The sequence below is a fragment of the Garra rufa genome, chromosome 6 (genome assembly GCF_049309525.1).
Source record: "Garra rufa chromosome 6, GarRuf1.0, whole genome shotgun sequence".
Taxonomy (NCBI): domain Eukaryota; kingdom Metazoa; phylum Chordata; class Actinopteri; order Cypriniformes; family Cyprinidae; genus Garra; species Garra rufa.
The window spans coordinates 39,043,911-39,065,606 of NC_133366.1; the positions used below are offsets into that span (position 1 = coordinate 39,043,911).

Below are 21,696 nucleotides of genomic sequence, written 5' to 3' on the forward strand. Positions count from 1 at the left end.
GGAAGGAATTTATCAGGTTATCAACGTATCAGGTTGTAGTTTCCTTCGTGCTCGACACTCGACTTATCGTGACTACATTTAAGATGGCGGCGACCGGTCTGTTCCTGGTGGAAAATGTCTGTATAAATCTACTTGTAAATAAAATACCGGTGCTTTTTCTGAGTTCTCAGTGTCTCGTTTTAAATGTCAGGGCCCTTGGAAGTCTACCAATGAAGTGTGGAGCTACTTTGTGCCTCGTAAATGGCGTAAAACAGTGATTTATTTACATGGCTATTCCGATGCCCTGTTGACTCTCACTGACAACCTGTTATGAGCATCGGCTAACTGACCCCAGATTTCGGACAGCTGGACACAAACCGAGATGAGATATGCAAGGTACGTTCACACTCGGTATCATGATTCAATACACTTCAGGTCAAAATCACACCGGAGTTCTCCTTTAACTTGTGGGCACCATAGAAGTCCACTATATGGAGAGAAATTCTCAAAAAAATAATTTCTTTACGACTGAGGAAAGAAAGACATGAGCATCTTGGGTGACAAGGTGGTGAGTAAATTATCTGTAAATGTTTTATCTGGAAGTGAACTGCTCCTTTAAATCCCTTGTTTTTGTCCAGTGTTTGAGTGACAGATGAGTAAGGCGGGTTGTCGCTGTTGGTTAGGACACGTCAGGACAGATTAAATGTAGGACGAGGTCAAAAAAATAATTTAAGCAATGTGAATTAACATCAACATGTGTGTCACCCATAATTTCCTTTATTAAATGTGAAGGAATATAAAAATATGATAATACTGCAGATAGATCGACAGTGGGACTGAATCAGCAGTGACGTTCATGAAAAGCTTATTTGTCTTTGCTCAAGCAGCTCTGCAGACTGTGCTGCTTCTGTGCTACCAAACCGAATTACCACATTTAAAATCAACTTAATCTGATGAGAATTGAATGCGATTATGGCTGATTTACAACCCGGTGCTTCATACTATGATGCGATTGGGTGGAAAATTAAATCAGGTTCATGCCAAAAGATGAGCTGATTTTTGCTAACTCTCAAAGAGAAGCCTCACAGAGACACTAGGTGCACTAGGAAATCACACAATAATCCAACATGTTACGTAGAGACAGATGGACACAAACTGGGCTCCAGACTGTGACTATAAAAAATACAAATTTGAGATTTAATTTTAAAATCTAGTCACCATTGGCAACAGTAGCCTCCATATTAATTTGATCAAATAACATCTTGTAATGAGTCAGGCATCATAATCATCGAGTGAATCATTTAGAGCTGTTACTGAATTCACAGCTGATTTCCTCACAGAACTGCAAGTCATTTATCAGTTGTGTCTGATTTTTAATTTACTGGATGGATGCACGTTATTAAACTTGTTTTGGACTGTTGAAAAGAAACACCCACCCACTGCCATTATAAAGCTTGGAGGAGCCAAAACTATTTTTAATATAACTCTGATTGGATTTGTCTGAAAGAAAAAGTTATATACACATAGGATGCCTTAAGGGTGAGTAAATAATGGGCTAATTTTCATTTCTGGGTGAATTAGCCTTTTAATGTTCACATTTATAAATACATTTGCAAAAATAAAGTTGTATTTGTTGAGATTAGATAAAGGAATAGTTCACCCAAAAATTTTAATTCTGTCATAAATTACTCACCCTGATATCATTCCAAAACCATAAAACCTTTGTTTATCTTCGGAACTCAAATTAAGATATTTTTTATGAAATCTGAGTGCTTTCTGACCCTGCATAGACAGAAACACAACTACCATGTTCAAGACCCAGAAATGTAGCAAGGACATCATTAAAATAGTCCATCAGTAGTTCAACCTTAATTTTATGATGCTACGAGAATAGTTTTTATGCATGCATTCATCATGCTACTCTCAGAAACGTGTGGCGGAGACTGTTTTCTTTGCACACAAATAAGTATTCTGATAGCTTCGTAAAATCCACTGATGTCACATGGACTATTTTAACAATGTCCTTACTACCTTTCTGGGCCTTGAATGTGGTAGATGTGTTGCTGTCTATGCAGGGTCAGAATTCATCAAAAATGTCATCTTAATTTGTGATCCAAAGATGAACAAAGGGTGAGTAATTAATGACAGAATTTAAATTTTTGGATGAACTTTCCCTTTAATGCACTGGGAAATACTACGAACATTTTATCAACTAACATTACCAAATGTAATAATTGCTGTAAAAATATATTGCTCATTGTTAGTTCATGGTAATGCTTTAACTAACGTTAACCTCATTGTAATGTGTTACCAAAATGTGACCCTGGACCAAAAAAATATTTGTAGCAATAGCCAAAAATACATTGTATGGGAAAAATTTTAGATTTTTCTTTAATGCCAAAAATCATTAGGTTGTTAGGTAAAGATCATCTTCCACAAAAATATTTTGTAAATGTCCTACCGTAAATATATAAAAACTTAATTTTTGATTAGTAATATGCATTGCTAAAAACTTTATTTAGACAAATTTAAAGGTGATTTTTTTCAGTATTTTAATTTTTTTGCACTCTCAGATTCCAGATTTTTATATAGCTGTATCCTGGCCAAATTTATTTAATTATTTTAATTTTATTTTAGCTTATTTATTTAGCTTTCAGATGATGTATAATCTCAGTTTCAAAAAAATGACCCTTATGACTGGTTTTGTGGTCCAGGGTCACAAATAATAAATGGTATCCTAAAAACATTTAAATTTACTACTGAATATGAATGGTTAATGTTTTGTAAAATTGGCAACTAACAAAAGCAATTAATCTCCTAAAAGGTTCATTTTAATAGCGGGTGACTCATTAGTACATTTTTTTTTTTTTTCAAATCATATCCTGTCACTGAGGGCTGTCTGACCTTGTACAGGTTTTCTCGTTGAGCCGGAGATGCTGCCAATGTAAATCTGCAGCAAAAAAAAAAATACAATTATCTTCTTTCATCATCTGCAAACATAGACCATCCTTAAACATGCATGCATGCAAGTGCAAATAGTATGAATTCAGTTTATGAATTCATACCATTCATACAATATGACTTCAGTACTGTAACTTATGTATTTATTCACAATTGCAAATGTATAACTTCAATTTCAGTTCTGTAAAGACCAACACATCACATGCAGAGGTTAATATAAACATGTTCCATTCGGGCAAGCAGTCACACTCACCAGGGAACTGAGGATTGTGGGTATTTCCACAGAGCCTCCTGGGCCATGGTGTAAAATCAGCGCATCATCAAGGTTTTGGCCAATCAGCACCAGCAGAGTATATCAGCATGGAAGCACTCAAGAAATCTATCCTGAACACAATAAAAAATGATGATTAGAAAATAGATAGCATATGGACATTTTTACTTAAAGCATTTTCACTAGGTCCATCCTTCAGCTAAGGTTAGTGATGTGTGAGCGTGTCTGTATCTTCCGGGACATCTCCTGCTGTAAACAGCGTGGGGTGGAAATATGCATCTGGAGCACAATGATAAAAATAACTGTCAGGGTGGAGGCACAAACAGAAACACACACTCAATCTCAAGGGGAATCACCTAGCCGGGTGTTGAATGAGAATGAAATCATTTTTCACTGCACAGATCAAAGGGCATGTCTTAAAGGAGAACTCCGGTGTGATATTGACCTAAAGTGTATTGAATCATGATACCGAGTGTGAACGTACCTTGCATATTTCATCTCGGTTTGTGTCCAGCTGTCCGAAATCTGGGGTCAGTTAGCCGATGCTCACAACAGGTTGTCAATGAAAGTCAATCGGGCATCGAAGGAGCCATGTAAATAAATCACTGTTTTACGCCATTTACGAGGCACAATGTAGCTCCGCACTTCATCGGTAGACTTCCTAGGGCCCTGACATTTAAAACGAGACATTGAGAACTCAGAAAAAGCACCGGTAGTTTATTTACAAGAAGATTTATACAGACATCTTCCACCAGGAATAGAGCAGTCGCCGCCATCTTAAATGTGGTCACGATAAGTCGAGTGTCGAGCACGAAGGAAACTACAACCTGATACGTTGATAACCTGATAAATTCATTGGTGCTCGACACTCGATTTATCGTGACTAAGTTCAGGATGGCGGCTACCGGATTTTCTTTCCCAGGTACTGTCTGTATAAATCTTCTTGTAAATAAACTACCGGTGCTTTTTCTGAGTTCTCAATGTCTCGTTTTAAATGTCAGGGCCCTAGGAAGTCTACCGATGAAGTGTGGAGCTACTTTGTGCCTCGTAAATGGCGTAAAACAGTGATTTATTTACATGGCTTTTCCGATGCCCTGTTCACTCTCATAGACAGCCTGTTGTGAGCATCGGCTAACTGACCCCAGATTTCGGACAGCTGGACACAAACCGAGATGAAATATGCAAGGTACGTTCACACTCGGTATCATGATTCAATACACTTTAGGTCAATATCACACCGGAGTTCTCCTTTAACATTATAACCAAAAATAACATATATCAAGTTTTGATGGTTTACACTTTTTACACTGTTGACCCATCCCTTACACTTTAACCAACCTTAAACCTAGCCATACCACCAAACCTGTGTCTAACCTTACCTGTATCCCACCTCAATAGCAGCTAAAGTGTTTTGCAATACAATATGAATACAATAACTACATTGTACTCATTTTTTGATGTAAGTACATAGTAGTTAAGGCCACCTAATATAAAGTGGTAAAGCTATTCTCTATAACTTAGCTGTAAAAATGAAAAGAGGGTTTGTTTTTAGCATGGGAGAAAAAAATAGACAGAGATACAAAGTAAAACAGACAGATAAGCACTGAATTTTCATTCAGTTTGGCATTTTGTATCCCTGCATAACCTAGACCAGAAAACAAACAGAAGCAGTGCAGTTCTGTGTATGTAAGAGTGTGGTGAGCTTTAATTAGAGATGTCCGACTGGTGGCTAACCTCCTTGAGATCCCTCTTTCATAATCATGCATCTCCCTCTCCTACTCAGGAAGCTGCCACACTTATGACCTTAAAGAGTGTGTGTGTGTTAAAGGTTGTGTGTGTGTATGTTTGAGTATATAAATTGAATCTGACCACAGCAATTGACCCTCCGCTATGCTCTGTGCCCGCTGTAGGCAAGCTTTACAAAACTACCCCTAAGAATGAAGTGGAGATTTCCATGAACAGTCTGGTTTTCAGTAAAATGTGCTCATAAAGCATTTGGGCTGAAATGAAGTGTGACATTGCAAAGTAATTTTTATCTGCTTCACTTTTTACTACATACTACATACTACACAGTAATGTTACTAAACACTTAGTCTCAGCCTCAGACGTCACGCCCACGGAACGTTGGCTAAACGTCTGATGCATATGGTACGCTTAACTGGAAACACTCCAGGAATGTCAAAGTCGTCATCTGATTAGTTGAATTTGATCGGATATCTGGGAGACGCGAGTGGCGCATTTATTTTCGGTCCGCCGGGAAACAAAGCGCAGACGGATTTACTCTGCGTTTTGCTAAAAGGTGCTTATGCAGACGCCATTGTTGTTATACACATTTGCGACGTTCACGAACAAATTACTGACTTACTGCTTGTTCTCCCTCTTCTTATTTAACCTTCAATGCTGGTTATTTCAATGACTGACTTGTTGCACGCCAGTCTGTACTTGTGGGGGAATTTCCATGCGCTGAAACGTGACGCTGGACGAAACGAACTGTGATTGGTTGTTTGACATGTTGATCAAACAGCCTTATGGGCGGGCCTTGGCCAATGAAAGCTGCCATGAATTCCAGACCTTCAGCCGTCAGTCTGAAGGTCTGGCTATGCGAGACTACTAAACACTTATAATAGTCAAATGAAAAGAGAAATATAGCTGCAAACAGTGATTACTTAAAGGTTTTTGAGCATATATTAAAAAAGACATTATTTAGCGAGCCTGTAACCACCTAAATCAATGATTTAAAAAAGCATTTTGGGAAAATATCCGATATCCTTAAAACTTTGCATGCTTGTTTAGAACCACCTGTCACATGAGCTCACCAGGCTTTGTGAAGTTTTGAGATTTGCTTTAGGATTTATAGGATCTTGGACAGGCACCTTTTCTAAACGATCCCGTTATAGCATCCCAAAGGGTAAATTTCAACATTTTTCAACCATTTTTGACCTGGAGAGTCCAGAAAATTGTACTGCAGTGTTTTTTTTTTCTTTCAGATAAAGCGAAAAACCTAAGACTAGTTCGCAAAAGTATGTTTTTTTTACATTTTCTCGATCATTTAACAAACGATTTGATTGAAAGCAGTGGTTCTAGAGGCAAAGCTGTCTGGAATGACAACATCACCAAGGCTCGCTCCAATCGGCCTGACAGGGGCGCTACAGTGATCAAAAGCATGAAATCGCTTATAACTGTTATAACTGTTCGACTTTTCGACCAAAACGTTCGAAAGGGGCAGGGCAGCTTTTACTAAAATGAAAAGCTATAACTACTGAACAGAATGAGATATCTTCGCTAAACCTAAAACACGTATGTAGGAGGACACAGCTTGGCCACTTGGTGGTACTACAAGAGGGGGAAAAAACAAAAAACAGATATAACTACACAACTGTTTCTCCTATCAACATAGGAGGCCCAAAGTGCCACAAGTGTATATAAGGACATTTGTGGATCTCAAAAAACATGGCCGCTATTGGCCAGTGAAGTTTGAGCACCTATTAGACAAGGTTAACTGAGGTCGATTGGAACTTTGAGGTTTTCCACACAATATTCGTTTTATACGATAGACCTCCTCATTCTGAACAATGTTGCCTCTAGAACCACTGCTGTCAGTCAAACGGTTTGTTAAATGATTGAAAAGATGTAAAAAACCTACTTTTGTGAACTAGTTTTTCACTCAGTCTGGAAAAAAACACTGCAGTACTGGACTCTCTAGGTCAATAATTTAAAAAAAATTTTAAATCTACCCTTTGTGAAGCTATAAATGGGTCGTTTAGAAAAGCGGCCTGTCCAAATATACCCAAAAGCCTATAAAGCCTAAACAAAAACTTCACAAAACCTGGTGAGCATATGCGACAGGAAGTTCTAGATAAGCATGCAAAGTTTTAGGGAGATAGGACCACAGCTGGCACTCTATAACAGTCATAAAAGTTAAAAATCATCATGTTTCTATGGTACATTACCTGGACTTGCCAAAAATGTTTTTTAATCATTGATTTAGTAGATTACAGGCTTGCTGAATAATATGTAATCTCTTTTTTCATATGTGCTTATATAACTTAAAGCACTTGAACCCCGGTAATCACTGCTTGCAGCTATATTATTTTATTATTTTTATCTATTCATTTAAACTCCACAGAACCAAAAATTTTACACATCACAAAGTACAAAAAGACACTGTAATCTATATGAACTGACAGGTTTAATCCTTCTGATGAGACATGGTTGCTTTATATGATGAACAGATTTCGTTTAGACAATAATTATGACCCCGGACCACAAAACCAGTCTTAAGTAGCACAGGTATATTTGTAGAAATAGCCAAAAGTACATTGTATACATGTATACATCTAAATAAAAAAAAATTGACCCTTATGACTGGTTTTGTGGTCCAGGGTCACAATTTACATATAAACATTGATCAACCCACATGCATAGTTTGGTGCATGACAGCTTGGGTTGCTTGGACTTTCAATGGATGGAAAAAATGATGAGTATTAAAAAATAGCCTCATTTCATTTCCAAAGACAAACGCAAGTCTTTTTTGGTTTGGAATGACATGGGGGTGAGTAAATGATAATAGTATTTGAACCACAACTGCTTTTCATGTTTTAACATTTTTAATATGTGTGCTACTCAGACAAAGCTCTTAAATGGCTTCAGAAGACTTTTAACTCAGCAAATGAGTCATTTTGAATACTTTAATGGTACTTTTATATATTTTTTTATAGTATTTTTTTGTCTTTTTAGAGGTTGGCAGTATAATCCACCACTTTTCTTATATAAAAAGTGCAGCTCTGGTATCCTGCTTAATATTCGATTTTGCGCTGAACAATAAAATAATGACATAAGGCAGATGGTGATGACAGTTTTCGTTCCGCTTGAACTATTTGTTTCAGAACAATAATGTAATTCACATTCTATAAAATAAAACCTTTCAAAGCTCGATTGTTTGGAAAATCGTTCCCGCTATTGTTCCCTGGAATGTGCGTTACGAAATATTATTGCAGCAACTGACACTTCAGAGAGGACAGAATCCATCCACAGAAAGCTGCAGCCGGATTACACACACTAAACAACAGAATGAAATACGCTTTTATAGCTCAGTTCTTTTCCACTTCTAAATCCACTTAAAGAAATGAATTCTGCAGCACTTAAAACAGACAGAGTTTGGCGTCTGGACACAACAGCTATAATCATAACACACACACACACCCTCAAATCCACTGCAGTCTTTACGAGGAGCAAAAAAGCAGGAATGTGAGGGAAAACTGAGGAATTCTTGGCATGTCATTTTCAGAAGGCTTTAATTACCCATCTGAGAAAAACACACTCACAATCACACTCTTCTTTCACAAACACACATATAAAAAATATACCTGTATCTTTTTAGGTAGAGGTGTTTGTCACATTCAGATGAGGTTCCTACCTGCAAAACAGAGAAACAGACAGTTAGTTTGCAAATTGTGTCAGTTTAAGTCAAATAGTAATAATAATACCAGACAGAAATACCAAAGAAATCATCAAGAATCATAACTAAATAAACAGCACAGACAGTAACTGACAGTTTTAGCAGCTGAAAATAAAATGTCAAACAAACCACACATAACAAAAGTAAATATGACCTGCTGAATAATCCAACTGTGCAAATTAGAAACAGAGAGCACAGTTCTGTGCAGCACATCCCGCTGAGGGCGAGAGAAAGCAAGAGAGACGCTTGTGCTCACAAACAGGCGGACTGGTTAGATTAAAGGACGTTTATTTAGCTGCAGAAACAGGGAGGAACATGTATAGTCGGAGTTGACTGCTGCTCATAACTGCACATCTCTCTGCCCATGCCATAAAAGTGCATCCAATCAGTATCATGGAAGAAAAAAACAAACATACACAAACACACCGAAAAATACACAGATGGATGCTGGGAAAGAGGCAAGTCTAGATCATATTTCAGAGAGAAGAAATCTTGCACACACACACAAGGCCTTATATCAAAGACTTGCTTTCCAGCACATTGCACTGCGAAAACAGCTGCCAAATGACAGAGATGAAAAGAGGGAGGAAAAGAAAGAGAGATAGCCGAGAACGAGTGCAAAAGGCAACAGAGAGAAAAAGAAGAAAGAGAAAAGCCACAGCACTTTGGGTTTCCATCAACATCTGTATAAACAATCCATGTGCATGCTAGAAGCTTGGAGACGCACATATTAGTCGGTCCTAGTTTGTGCTTCTTTCAACATGTGTACACTGATTTACGTTCTTCCCCTATATGTTTTTAAAATAAAGGTTTTAGAGCTTAATACCATACAACAATTTAAACAAACCTAGTACCAATACACTAATCTGAAGAATTTATGAAGAAACAGCTGTTTTAATCTGAAATGAATTATATAGCCAGCACAACAAAAGGAAAATCACAAATGAGATCTCTTTAATATGTCAATTTCCTCTCCTTGACAGCAATTAGATTAAATGGACAAAAATGGGACTTTTGTTTAATTCTTCTGCTGCTCAGAGAAGACTACAGTAATCCCAAATGTGTTTTCTCATGTGAGTTTCAGATTTCAACAAAGTTACAAAAACATTTCAACTTCTGCAACCAAAAGTCTGAGAATTCAGTATCCCATCTCAAACATTTCTCCTAAAAGCAAATTATGTGAGATACGCTAGTATTCATATCTTACCATAAGTTCGCATTCATTAGTGCTCTATGTAATATACATTACATTACATTATACTACAGCAATATCTTCAGGCAAATGCACAGCACAATTAGTTCCAGGCAGGCCCTGACTGTATTACGTCTATATCACTTCGCCAAATGATTTAAAGGGGGAAGTCCAATGCTGTTTCATGCATGTTAAGTTATTTACACTGTAAAAACGTTGGATTCTCATGCTAAACATGGTCAAAGTTTCAAAAAACTATTTGGACATATAACAGAGTATTTCTGTGCCGAATACACACTTCCAAGTTTCTTACAAGTTTCGGGCAGTTTTTTTTGATCATGGCTCTTCATGACGTCCTGAAGGGTGGAACTCCTTGTATTGGCATTTCTCCCGAAAGAGTGCACCCGTGCACACATCGACCAAAGTGAAAGCAAGAGCGTGCCCATCAACGTGCTTCATTCGGCTGTACTGCTGCTTGGGACTCACTTGGGAAGAATGTCTCTATGAATCTCAGCTTCCCGAATAACCCAGCATTATGTGAACAGTGGATGCAGTTAGATTTTTTTATTTTTGAGTTTTGCCAGTGTGTTTATTGACGAACGTTTCATAAACAAGGCCCAGTTCGATGCTGGATTTGCACATCGTTTGATATTGAAAGATGGAGCGGTCCAAGTTATAAAACATCCTGGTCATGATTCAGAACTTCAGATGGTAATGAAACGGCATCAAATGTCTGTGTTTTTTTGTTGGCAATCAGCACGCAAGTTCTCGTCAATCTTTAGCTCCGCCCATCGTAAAGCTGTAGCTTTCTTTTGTAAATATGACAAAACTAAAGACTTTTTTTGGAGATATGAAGAATGCAGTACGACTCTATAGGTACTCGAGATTAACATGAGACTGGGTGAAACTGTGTCTGTTATGCCCCCTTTAAGTTATATTATCACAGCCTAAAAACATCCTGGTCTCATGACAAAACCGTACCTTTCACGAGACGTGAATAAGCACTAATAAGTACATATCACTGTGGTAGAGGTGGTAAAAACAGCGAGAAATTGTAATTGTTTTCGTACACAGTTATAATTACAGCTCCATATGTTTCGCTTTCCGATGTTCTGACAAATAATGCCACCTATCAGATTTTGCTACCAACACTGTATTTTTATTACTGTAAGCGTAGGTTTAGGGTTAGGGTAGGTGTACACGACAGGGTAGCACAAATTGTCTGAACACCAGACGTAAAAGGTTGGCTCGGTAGCTTGGAGTTGAGATGTGGAATCCTTGGGTACAAATCCTGTCAAAAACCAATGTCACATAAAATGTGGTTGATACAGCTGTGGCTGGAAACTAACAATAAATTACATTTTCTAACTATTAGATTGTGTTTTATTAATGTCTACACCTAGCCCAACCTTAAACCTACGCCTTAAAATAATGTCTCCGTCCCAGGGGAAAAAAAACACTCTTTTATCACCACTCAGTGGACATTTCTGTTGGAAACTGCAGTGATATGTACTTACTGGTACGCATTTCGTGTCTTGTGAAAAAGTATTCACAAGTACATTTTTGCCATGAGACCAGGTTGACTAATACAGCAAAACAACCAAAACCTACAATGACACTGACCAAGCAAATACACATAGTAAACATTAGGATAAAAAACACCAAATTATTTCCATTTTTTGCAACAAAATTACATTTTATTATGTACAGCAAACACATACTCTATTTCTCCTGCTCTCTCTTCTAAAAGCACAACACACATATAGTACAGACACACTCGCACACACGAAACGCACACAAAAAGTTGTTAGCACTGCTCTAATGATTTTACCAGTAAAATAGTTTAACAACTTAAAAGCTACATGTAATTTTTCATTAATAACGACGCTGTTTTTGAAGATTAATAGAAATGCTGCTGCTGAACACTGTTGCAAGAGGGTGATACAGAGGAGAATAAATTATTGAACACTAGTTATTATTTTAGTTTTCTTTGCACACAAAAAGTATTCTAATTTGAACCGCTAATGTCACATGGACAATTTTAATGATGTCCTTATACAACCTTTCTGGACCTTGACCGTGATAGTACCCTTGCTGTCTATGAAGGGTCAGAAAGCTAAGATTTCATTAACAATATCTTCATTTGTGTTCAGAAGATGAACATAGGTCTTACAGGTTTGGAACGACATGAGGGTGAGTAATTAATGACTGAATTTTCATTTTTGAGTAAACTAACCAAGAACAAAAGCCTAAAGAATGTCTTTAAATACAACATCCGAACAATATTTGACATGCAGGGAAAGTAGCATAAGCAGAATAATTGACTCAGGTCCGTTGAATTATTAGAAAAAAATGCATTATTTTCTAATACTTCAATACCCTGTCGTCAGTTATTCCTTACTGCATTTGGCAGATACTTTTGTCAGCTCACGTTGCATTCAAGGTGTAGATTTCAGCATTTGGGTCTGTTTTACTTCTATTTTACGAGACACGTCTGAGCTGCAAATGAACATTAAATAACTATTTTTATGAGTGCATACTTCTATTGTTTATAAATTAAGCTAATGACTGTAAGATACTCAGTTGTAGAAAAAGCTTTAGAAATGTTGTCCCCAAAAATACAGCTAGGTCAGAAACGCACACACAGCACTTCAGCTAATAGTCCATATCTTGTGTGCTGGCGCTGATCAAAGAAGAAAATGCACAACCGAGATGAAGGCTGTTTCTTCTGATGCGATGCAGTCTGCTCTGATAATGCTTATATGAAGAGTGACAAGTACGCATAGATTATATCATTCCCTAATAACCACCATAAGATTGAACATGATGGAATATCATAAATCAATGCTGTCACGGCAGACAAACACACAGCTGAAGGTTATGTGGGAATCAGACAAGGAATATTCATATTTTCTTATGGATATAGATGTAAATATTCTTCAAATTACACAGGTATGAAACGACAATCAGTTACATAATAATGACATAATCTTCATTTTTGGGTAAACTATCCCTTTAAGAGTTTGAGAAATGTTTACGTTTTAGAGCAAGAAAGCAACCGAAGATAAAAGGCACGTAGCCTGGCTCAGAAACACACGGAGGAGCATTCCTGTTCCTCTCACAGACAAACACACAACCACAGTGTATTGTGTGAGAGCTAGAGGAACAGCGCAGGAGCTGAAATGAGCCCAAAACCCATTTCCTGTTCCAGCGGCAGGAATTGGGGGAGGGATATGGTGGGCGTCACTAAAAAACAGTCCATCCTCCTCAAACACGACCACTAATGCCAAACATCTGGAGTGGGCTTTCTCTTTCTCACACACACAAGCAAAAAGCATGAAAACGTCCAAGTATTGCAGCCCCGCACCACTTTGGATAATGTTTCAGTGATGTCATCATGATGGAGGTGACATTCCACAGCTCTGATCTAGTGATGTCATAACCTTTGTGTGTCATATTCAAAGCCAATATTCACACTCAATAGACACTCAATATCCTCAAGTGTCACTTCTACCATGGTATCATATATGTATGGGAACTGACTGGCTCAAGCTAAAGTAAAGCTGATCTGGTTTCAAGAACAATTTTATTAGCCACAAGAAAATTACATTTGTACATTTTTAGCAGCATATTTTATGTTACAAAAATATTTTGCTTTAGTATAAATCAGTGTATTCACAGTGTTATTAATTTGGGTAGGTGGGAATTGAAGTCATCACTGCGTGGAGGCTTTAAAGTCTCTGGCAGCAGCAGTGCACTGAGCTGCGTATTAGACTTGGCCACCACACTTTCTTTATGTAAATATATTCAAAGGCAGACTCTAAAATGTTCAAACAACAGACTCTACTCCAGCAAAGGACCGTAAAGCTTTGTAACATTGTGTTCCTTCTTCAGTATTCAAAAGCAGTTTTCACAGAAAAAAAAATGCTATGGCAAAGATCATTTACCTGTTTGGGTGTGTTCACAGTTGCCATGTTTGGTTCGATTAAAACAAACTCTGGTGCGATTGCTGTTAGTGCGGTTCGTTTGAGTAAGTGTGAACGCTGCCATCCGAACCCTGGTGCGCAAGCGGACCGAGACTGCTAAAAAGATGGGTCTTGGTCCACTTTTAAACAAACTCTGGTTCGGTTTGAATGAAAGATGAATGCAACAAGGACCAAATACTTCTAAACAAACCAAAAACAGGAAGTAATGAGACATGATTTCACGAAGGGAACAAGTGGTGTATCAAAAACAAAATGAGCAGAGGGCAAACGTGGAGCAACAAGGAGGTAAAGTGTCTTTTATGAGCTCTTTTTGGTGAAAATAAAATATAAACTCAACAATGAGTACGTTTAGTCCATGCTTAGGTGCGTTCGACTTAAAGCGGTGATGTGGGTGTGTGGAGGGTGTGTGAAGTACCCATTCACTCAGCGCGGCTTTAAATTGAACGTGCCTTTTCCTTCTGTTTGGAGTGTTTGGTGATTTCTGTCATGAAATATATGTCATTCAACCCAACCAATCATGTTGTGAACATATGACAGATGTATCATTTTCCTTTCCTTTCCGTCGTTTGGACCAAATGAACCAAAAGAACCGAACTACAAGTGTGAACACTTCCTTACTTATAGGTTTAATATACACTACCTTTTACGGTCTTAAAGATTATTTTGAAAGACGTCTCTTATGCTTAACAAGACTGCATTTTTTTTTTTTTTTTATGTTTTTGATATATGCATTTACTGAAAAATCATGTATCACGATATGGATTATTTTATATCACGATAATGATATATATCACGATATACCAAAATAAAGTACGTTTTCATAAATAAAGTATCAAAGTATGTTTCACACATACTCCGTCTGCAAACTCGTTTTGCTTTCACACAGGACGCATTTACAGTCCGTTCCTGATCCGCGGCTGTTTAACCACAAACACACCATTTATCCGTTATTTTAATTTCAAATCCAAACGTGCTTTTTCAGCATTGGGATACTTTTATCACAGTACACTAATACAATAATACTAGACATATTCACGTTTAAACTCAACGTATTATAAACAACGTAGGCTATTATTCAATGCACTTGACTTCTAGATTTGTATTTGCTCAAGCAAGTTGCAACACATTTAAACACAGCATAGGTTATAGGCTATAGCTTCCTTTTCATATTGAATTTGGGCTATCACAAATATTTTAAATTAAAACTTACCACAGACAGAAACAGTTGGCTCTCTGTGCCTTTCTTTCGCATTAAATCTTTATTAAAAACCATATTTTAAAGAATCTATTATGTTGCCTTGTGTATTTAAAACTGCACAATTTTAAACCTAGCCAAAAAGCCACGTGTTGACTGTGAAACACAGTAGACTGCATTTATATGCATTTATGGTACATTTCTGTGTCAATCCATGTTCATTTTTACAGCGAACAATGCGCTGTCACTTTCATTCAGCGCATGCAACGCAATGCAGCACAGCAAAAATAGACTCTGTGCCGAAACGATCGCTCCACTGCTGCAAACGCACCGCTTCTGGAACGCACTACCGGACAGCAACCGCGTGCAATGTGAACGGTCCTATCCGTTAACATGGGTGCGGAAAAAATACGCAACGCATATGCACTGCAGACGGAGTATGTGAAACAGGCGTCAGCGTCGGGCGCGGAAACAGTCTTTTGGCAGAGTTTGCACATGACTGTCTTCTGCTCCGTGTCGGAGCTCTTGAAGCCAAAATGCAACCAAATCAGTGACGTACCCCCACGTTTCGGCAAAAGTACTTCTTGGCTGCTGCCTGCGTAGCAGTTTCAGTTTGTTGCGACTCCGGGCATTCATCTTCAACCTCTTGCGTCTCCATCTTTAGGCTAAGCACTCACGAGTTAAAGCATGTCGCAACAACGTAAAGCGTCACGTCGCACAAGACGGAGTTTCTTTGTGAAAAAGTTCATTTTTATTCTTGATTATCACTTATAGGGTAGAGTATGCATTGCATAGCAACAAAACATTATCATATATTTGTCATAACCTATTTAATTCAATATTTTCTTAATAAGTAATTGATAAAATTAGGTTACAAACGATAGAAACGATAGAAGAGAAATAGGACGATAGACACTTTTCTATCGTCCCCACGATATATATCGTCATCGCCCAGCACTACATATATCAAAAACACAGTAAAATGGTTTTCAAGTTTAAAATATATTAAAAATATATATTTTTTAATTGTACATTTTAAAACATATTCTTATGAATTTCCAGAAATCATTCTACAATGCTGATTTGATGCTCAAGAAAGATTTATTGTTATTATCATCAATGTTTGAAACAGTTGTGTTGCTTGATAAATTACAGGATTCTTTAAAAAAAAATTCTAAAGCACAACATTTATTAAAAAAATTTTGTAACCCTGTCTTTACTTTCACTTGTGGTCAATTTAATGCATCCTTGCTGAATAAAAACAACTTACCCTAACATTGCACTGACATTCAAATTCTGGCCAATAATGATTAGTAGACCAGTAAAAACATATGGTTTGGCTTAAAATAAATAAACAAAAGCTTCCACTGATTTTAGGCATCACAAAATACTATAAAAGTGTACTGTATTAAAGGGATGGTGCACCAAAAAAATGTCATTAGCTGTCATTAATGACTCACCATCATGTCGTTCCAAACCATTTAGACCTTTGTTCATCTTTGGAACACAAAGTAAGATATTTTTGATGAAAGAGCTTACTGACCCTGCATAGACAGCAACGCAACTGACACATTCAAAGCCATGAAATCTGGGAAGGACATCATTAAAACAGTCCATGTGACATCAGTGGTTCAACCTCAATGTTATGAAGCTACGAGAATACTTTTTGTGCACAAAGAAAACAAAAATAATGACTTCATTCAACAATTTCAGGTACTCACAGAAGAGAAGAAATTGATGAATAAAGTCGTTATTTTTGTTTTCTCTGCACACAAAAAGTATTATTGTAGTAACCTTTCTGGGCCTTGAACATGGCAGTTGCATTGCTGTCTATGCAGGGTCAGAAAGCTCTCGGATTTCATCAAAAATATCTAAATTAGTGTTGCAAAGATGAAAGGTCTTACAGGTTTGGAACAATATGAGGGTGAGTAATTAATGGCAGAATTTTCATTTTTGTGTACTATCCCTTAAAAGACTGAAAAACACACTTTAAAATACACTTTTGTTTTCTTTTTTAGTCCTGTCTTAATTCACCCAAATCTCCTTGAAAAATATAGATGCAGGATGCCAGTGACCTCAACACAGATCCCAGAACAATGAACGGAGCGGATGGACCGCAATAAACATGACTTACAAGCTATTACAACAGCATCAACACACACACCTCCTCATACTCACACACAACAAGGAGGTTGAAAGAAACCTCAGTTAGACACAACAAAGAGTGTGAGAACAAAAAAGAGCTGGCCGGACATACTGTGTGTGTTTGTGTGTAGAAAAAAATCATGTTCTATAATAGCCAGCAGGATGAGTTCATTGTTCCCAGCATTTCCTCTGAAAAAATAGTTTAACTAAATGCACAAATGTGTCAACCTGTGAACATAAATAAAACTAAGCATTGACAAGTCACAGAAAAGTCTCGATATTACATAAAACAGCTTACACAGGGCTTATCTCTCCCTCTCTCAGTTTCTGTGTTACTCTGTAACTCCTGATCAGATTGTGTAGCAATATATTTGTACTAATGCCCATTAAAACCAGCAATCTGCAGTTTAACAGGCCTTCGGCCAACAGATTTTCAGACCACTCTGTAGATTATGCAAACCCAGTGGTGTGCTTCTCAGAAGCATACTCAGCCAACTACGGTCACATGTTTTGTCGCGAGCAACATAGCTGAACGATTCAGTGTTTCCAAAAATGAAAGTTCCAATGAACATTTGCAAAGAGCATCGCAAAGTTGTGGTTGGAACTACAGTTTCGACCTGTGGTTAGAAGCAGTTTCTTGTTATTATGACATTATAGACTTAAAGGGGACCCATTGTGCAATATTCACGTTTACATGGTGTATGAACACTGATGTGTGTCCACAGTGTGTGTAAACAACCAGCTTATAATGGTAAAAATCCACCCACTTCTATTTTTATTATCCACATAAATCAAAAGCAGTGTCTGAAAATACGCTGTTTCAGATTTCCTACTCTGGCGAAAATTAAAATTCTGTCATTAATTACTCACCCTCATGTTTTCCAAATCGGTAAGACCTTTGTTCATCTTCGGAACTATAATCTGAGTGCTTTCTGACTAGGGCTGCACAATATTGGGAAAACATGCGATATGCAATATTGTTGTTGAATATTGTGATAACGATATTTCTTGCGATATAACATTTCCCTAGAGAAATGCCTTTTTAAATTATTATTATTATTATTAATCTATGTTTTAAAATAATTTATATATGTAATGATCATACTAAAATAAACAGGTAATAGATATTTGTCTGTCATCCGAATTAAATCTAATTCAGGATAAAAAAAAACTGTCAAGTAAGTTGCAAACACTTAGACTTTAAAACACTATGAATGACTTAAAACCTCAGCTGATATTCTGATTTGTTACCATAGACCTGCAAACACAAAATTAATTGTTTTCAAACATTACTTTTTATTTACAAGTAACATACACTCAAAAGCATCTTTTAAACAAAATATTTCCTTGCCTTGCCTGTTTGTTTGTTTTTTTAAATAAAAATAAATATTAATAAACAAATTAAATAATAAAAAAATACTATTAAACAAAAGGTTTACTATTAAACTTCAAAATGTTAGGAGCATCAAAAAACAAAAAAACATGAAGAGCACCCAATTTCTTTTTAGTAGGCTAATGCACCAATCTTGATTCTTCATGGCCGATTCTGATTGCCGATGTTTTACAAGAAAACGGGCTGATTCTGAAAGCCTTTTTAAAATATATTTATTTTACTGCCTAAGCAAGGGACAAGAATGAATGAAAATATGAGTACATAAACAAGAAGTTTATTTTAGTGCTGCGTTCGACACTATAGATCATGAAATACTCATAGATCGATTACAAAACTATACAGGTATTCAAGGGCAGGCATTAAGATGGTTCAGATCATACCTGTCCGATCGCTATCACTTTGTGTATTTAAATGGGGAGTCATCGCAGCTAACACCAGTAAAGTATGGAGTGCCACAAGGATCTGTCCTAGGTCCTCTACTATTTTCAATTTACATGTTACCCCTTGGTAATATTATTAGGAAATATGGGATTAGTTTCCATTGTTATGCTGATGACACTCAACTATATATTTCAACAAGACCAGATGAAACTTCTAACTTAGCAAAGTTAACAGAGTGTGTTAAAAATGTGAAAGACTGGATGACCAATAATTTTCTACTGTTAAATTCAGATAAGACTGAGATATTACTTATTGGACCAAAAAAGAGTACACAGAATCTCTTAAACTACAACTTGCAACTAGACGGATGTACTGTTGTTTCCTCTACAGTCAAAAATCTGGGTGTTATATTAGACAGCAACCTGTCTTTTGAAAATCATATTTCCTATGTTACTAAAACAGCATTCTTCCATCTTAGAAACATTGCTAAGCTACGGAACATGTTACCTGTTTCTGATGCAGAAAAGTTAGTTCATGCATTTATGACGTCTAGACTGGACTATTGTAATGCACTACTTGGTGGTTGTCCTGCTTCTTCAATAAATAAGCTACAGGTAGTCCAAAATGCAGCTGCTAGAGTCCTTACCAGATCAAGAAAATATGATCATATTACCCCAGTTTTACAGTCTCTACACTGGCTACCTATTAGGTTCCGTATCACTTACAAAATATTACTTCTTACCTATAAGGCCCTTAATGGTTTAGCTCCTGCATACCTAACTAGTCTCCTACTACGCTACAATCCCTCACGCTCCCTAAGGTCTCAAAACTCTGGACTTTTAGTAGTACCTAGGATAGCAAAGTCCACTAAAGGAGGGAGAGCCTTTTCTCATTTGGGTCCCAAACTCTGGAATAGCCTTCCTGATAACGTTCGGGGTTCAGACACACTCTCTATGTTTAAATCTAGATTAAAGACTCATCTCTTTAGCCAAGCATTCACATAATGTATCTCATAACGTTGTACTTCAGTTACATCTGATCAAATGCACATTAATATTCTTCGGCTTGGGCTAAACACATCATTTTTGTTTGGTTGGAAGTTGGAACAGCAGCTACGCTAATTATTTCTCTATTTGTTTCTCTGTTTCTGCCACGGGATTTCCATCCCGTGGTAACTAGGATTTACACAAGATTCAGTCTGGATTCAGAAGAAGAGATGATGCCGACCCCTCAGAGGACCGCAGATGATGCCAGCCTTGAAACAACATACAGCACTACATAATTTTCTTACAAGTTTGATCACAGCACATAATCATTGCAATTAGTGTTCATCATCTGTTCGATTACACAGTTACTGATTTTTAGGGGTGTAAATCGGAGCCTTCAAGACGATTCGATACGATACCGATTTCTTAAGCCAACGATTCGATTATTTTCGATACTTCAGAATTCCCTGTGATACGATGCGATTCGATCCGATTCGATTCAATATTAGATATTTTTACATGATATCTATTAAGTTTCAAATAAATCAACCAAAATTTTAAATAATTTGCCTTTTATTGAGAATACAGAAACAGTATTCTATTCACATAATGTGTATGTTCCACTAAAGCAGTTGTGCTCAATGCACTGCAAATAGAACAGCAAATATAAGTTACTGCATCTACAAAGTGCAATCAGATAAATTGTAATAAGAAAAAAAAAAACTTATAGTGCAGGTCTACTATTGCCAATTAGCCTATTCGTCGTTTTAAAAAAGTTTCTTTCATACAAAATTGGTTACATTTTGAAAATACAATTTGCATCTTATTAAGAGGTAATGGTCACACATCCTCTGCAGTAGATGAACTGCAAATAGAATACTACTCCACAAAATCAGTTCAAAATCATCGCTCTTGAAAGTCAGACAACAATGTGAGGTCTGTGAACATGAACAACATCATAGACGGACTGTGAAACGAAAGTAACGCGTGTGAAGAAGAAGACAGTGAGGTTAGTGCCACCCGCAGCTTAGGAGTAGGTAGTGCGCTTAATACATCGGAGCAGACAGTAAAAGAAAGGTCGGAACGGATTCTAAAAATAGACAAGTGAACAAACAGGCGGCAAAATAAACACATTAATCGATATTCTTGCGGACGAATCGAAGCATTGAATCGGCGGCTGCATAATCGATGCATCGATACGAATCGATTAATATTTACACCCCTACTGATTTTAACATTTATATCATATGTACATCGACTTGACATACAGTATTCACCACTAAATACTAAAATTACTAAATATATTGTAGTAGCCTAAACTTTTGTACAGCGCTTTGCAACGATTCGTATTGTGAAAAGCGCTATACAAATAAACTTGAATTGAATTGAATTGAATTTTCTCTATTATAGGTAGCCATTTAAATTAGAGACAACCTCTGCATTTTTAAATAATCTACAGTAGAAATAACAAAAAATAAAGGACACAGTTCTTTCTTAGTCGTGCAGACAATAAATGCAGCCATGATCAAAGTAGACTACTCTTTCAATATTCAAAGTGCAAATAGAGAACGATTTTTTCCAAGCATGATAGAGTTTAGACAACTACAAATCTTAATACAGCCCACATATTAATAACAACCTAGATATTTTATGTAGCCTAATTTGCGCGCATTGTAGAGTCGCTCTCTAAACACGGGGTATTAAAATTGTATTTGAATGCGCGTGCGTGTTTTACTTTTGGTTTCGTTT

General features: G+C 36.9%; 1 protein-coding gene across 1 annotated transcript in view; it reads right to left on the minus strand.

Annotated features, from left to right (window-relative positions):
* The window catches only part of apbb2b (amyloid beta (A4) precursor protein-binding, family B, member 2b), a 57,522-nt gene extending 48,863 nt beyond the window's left edge, over nt 1-8,659 (minus strand). Inside the window, exons 1-3 of the mRNA XM_073841578.1 lie at nt 8,578-8,659; nt 3,194-3,324; nt 2,884-2,929 (exon numbers count right to left, since the gene is read on the minus strand). The gene's annotated coding sequence lies outside the window, so the exon portion shown is untranslated. The remainder of the gene's footprint in view (nt 1-2,883; nt 2,930-3,193; nt 3,325-8,577) is intronic.
* Nucleotides 8,660-21,696: the final 13,037 nt, after the last annotated feature.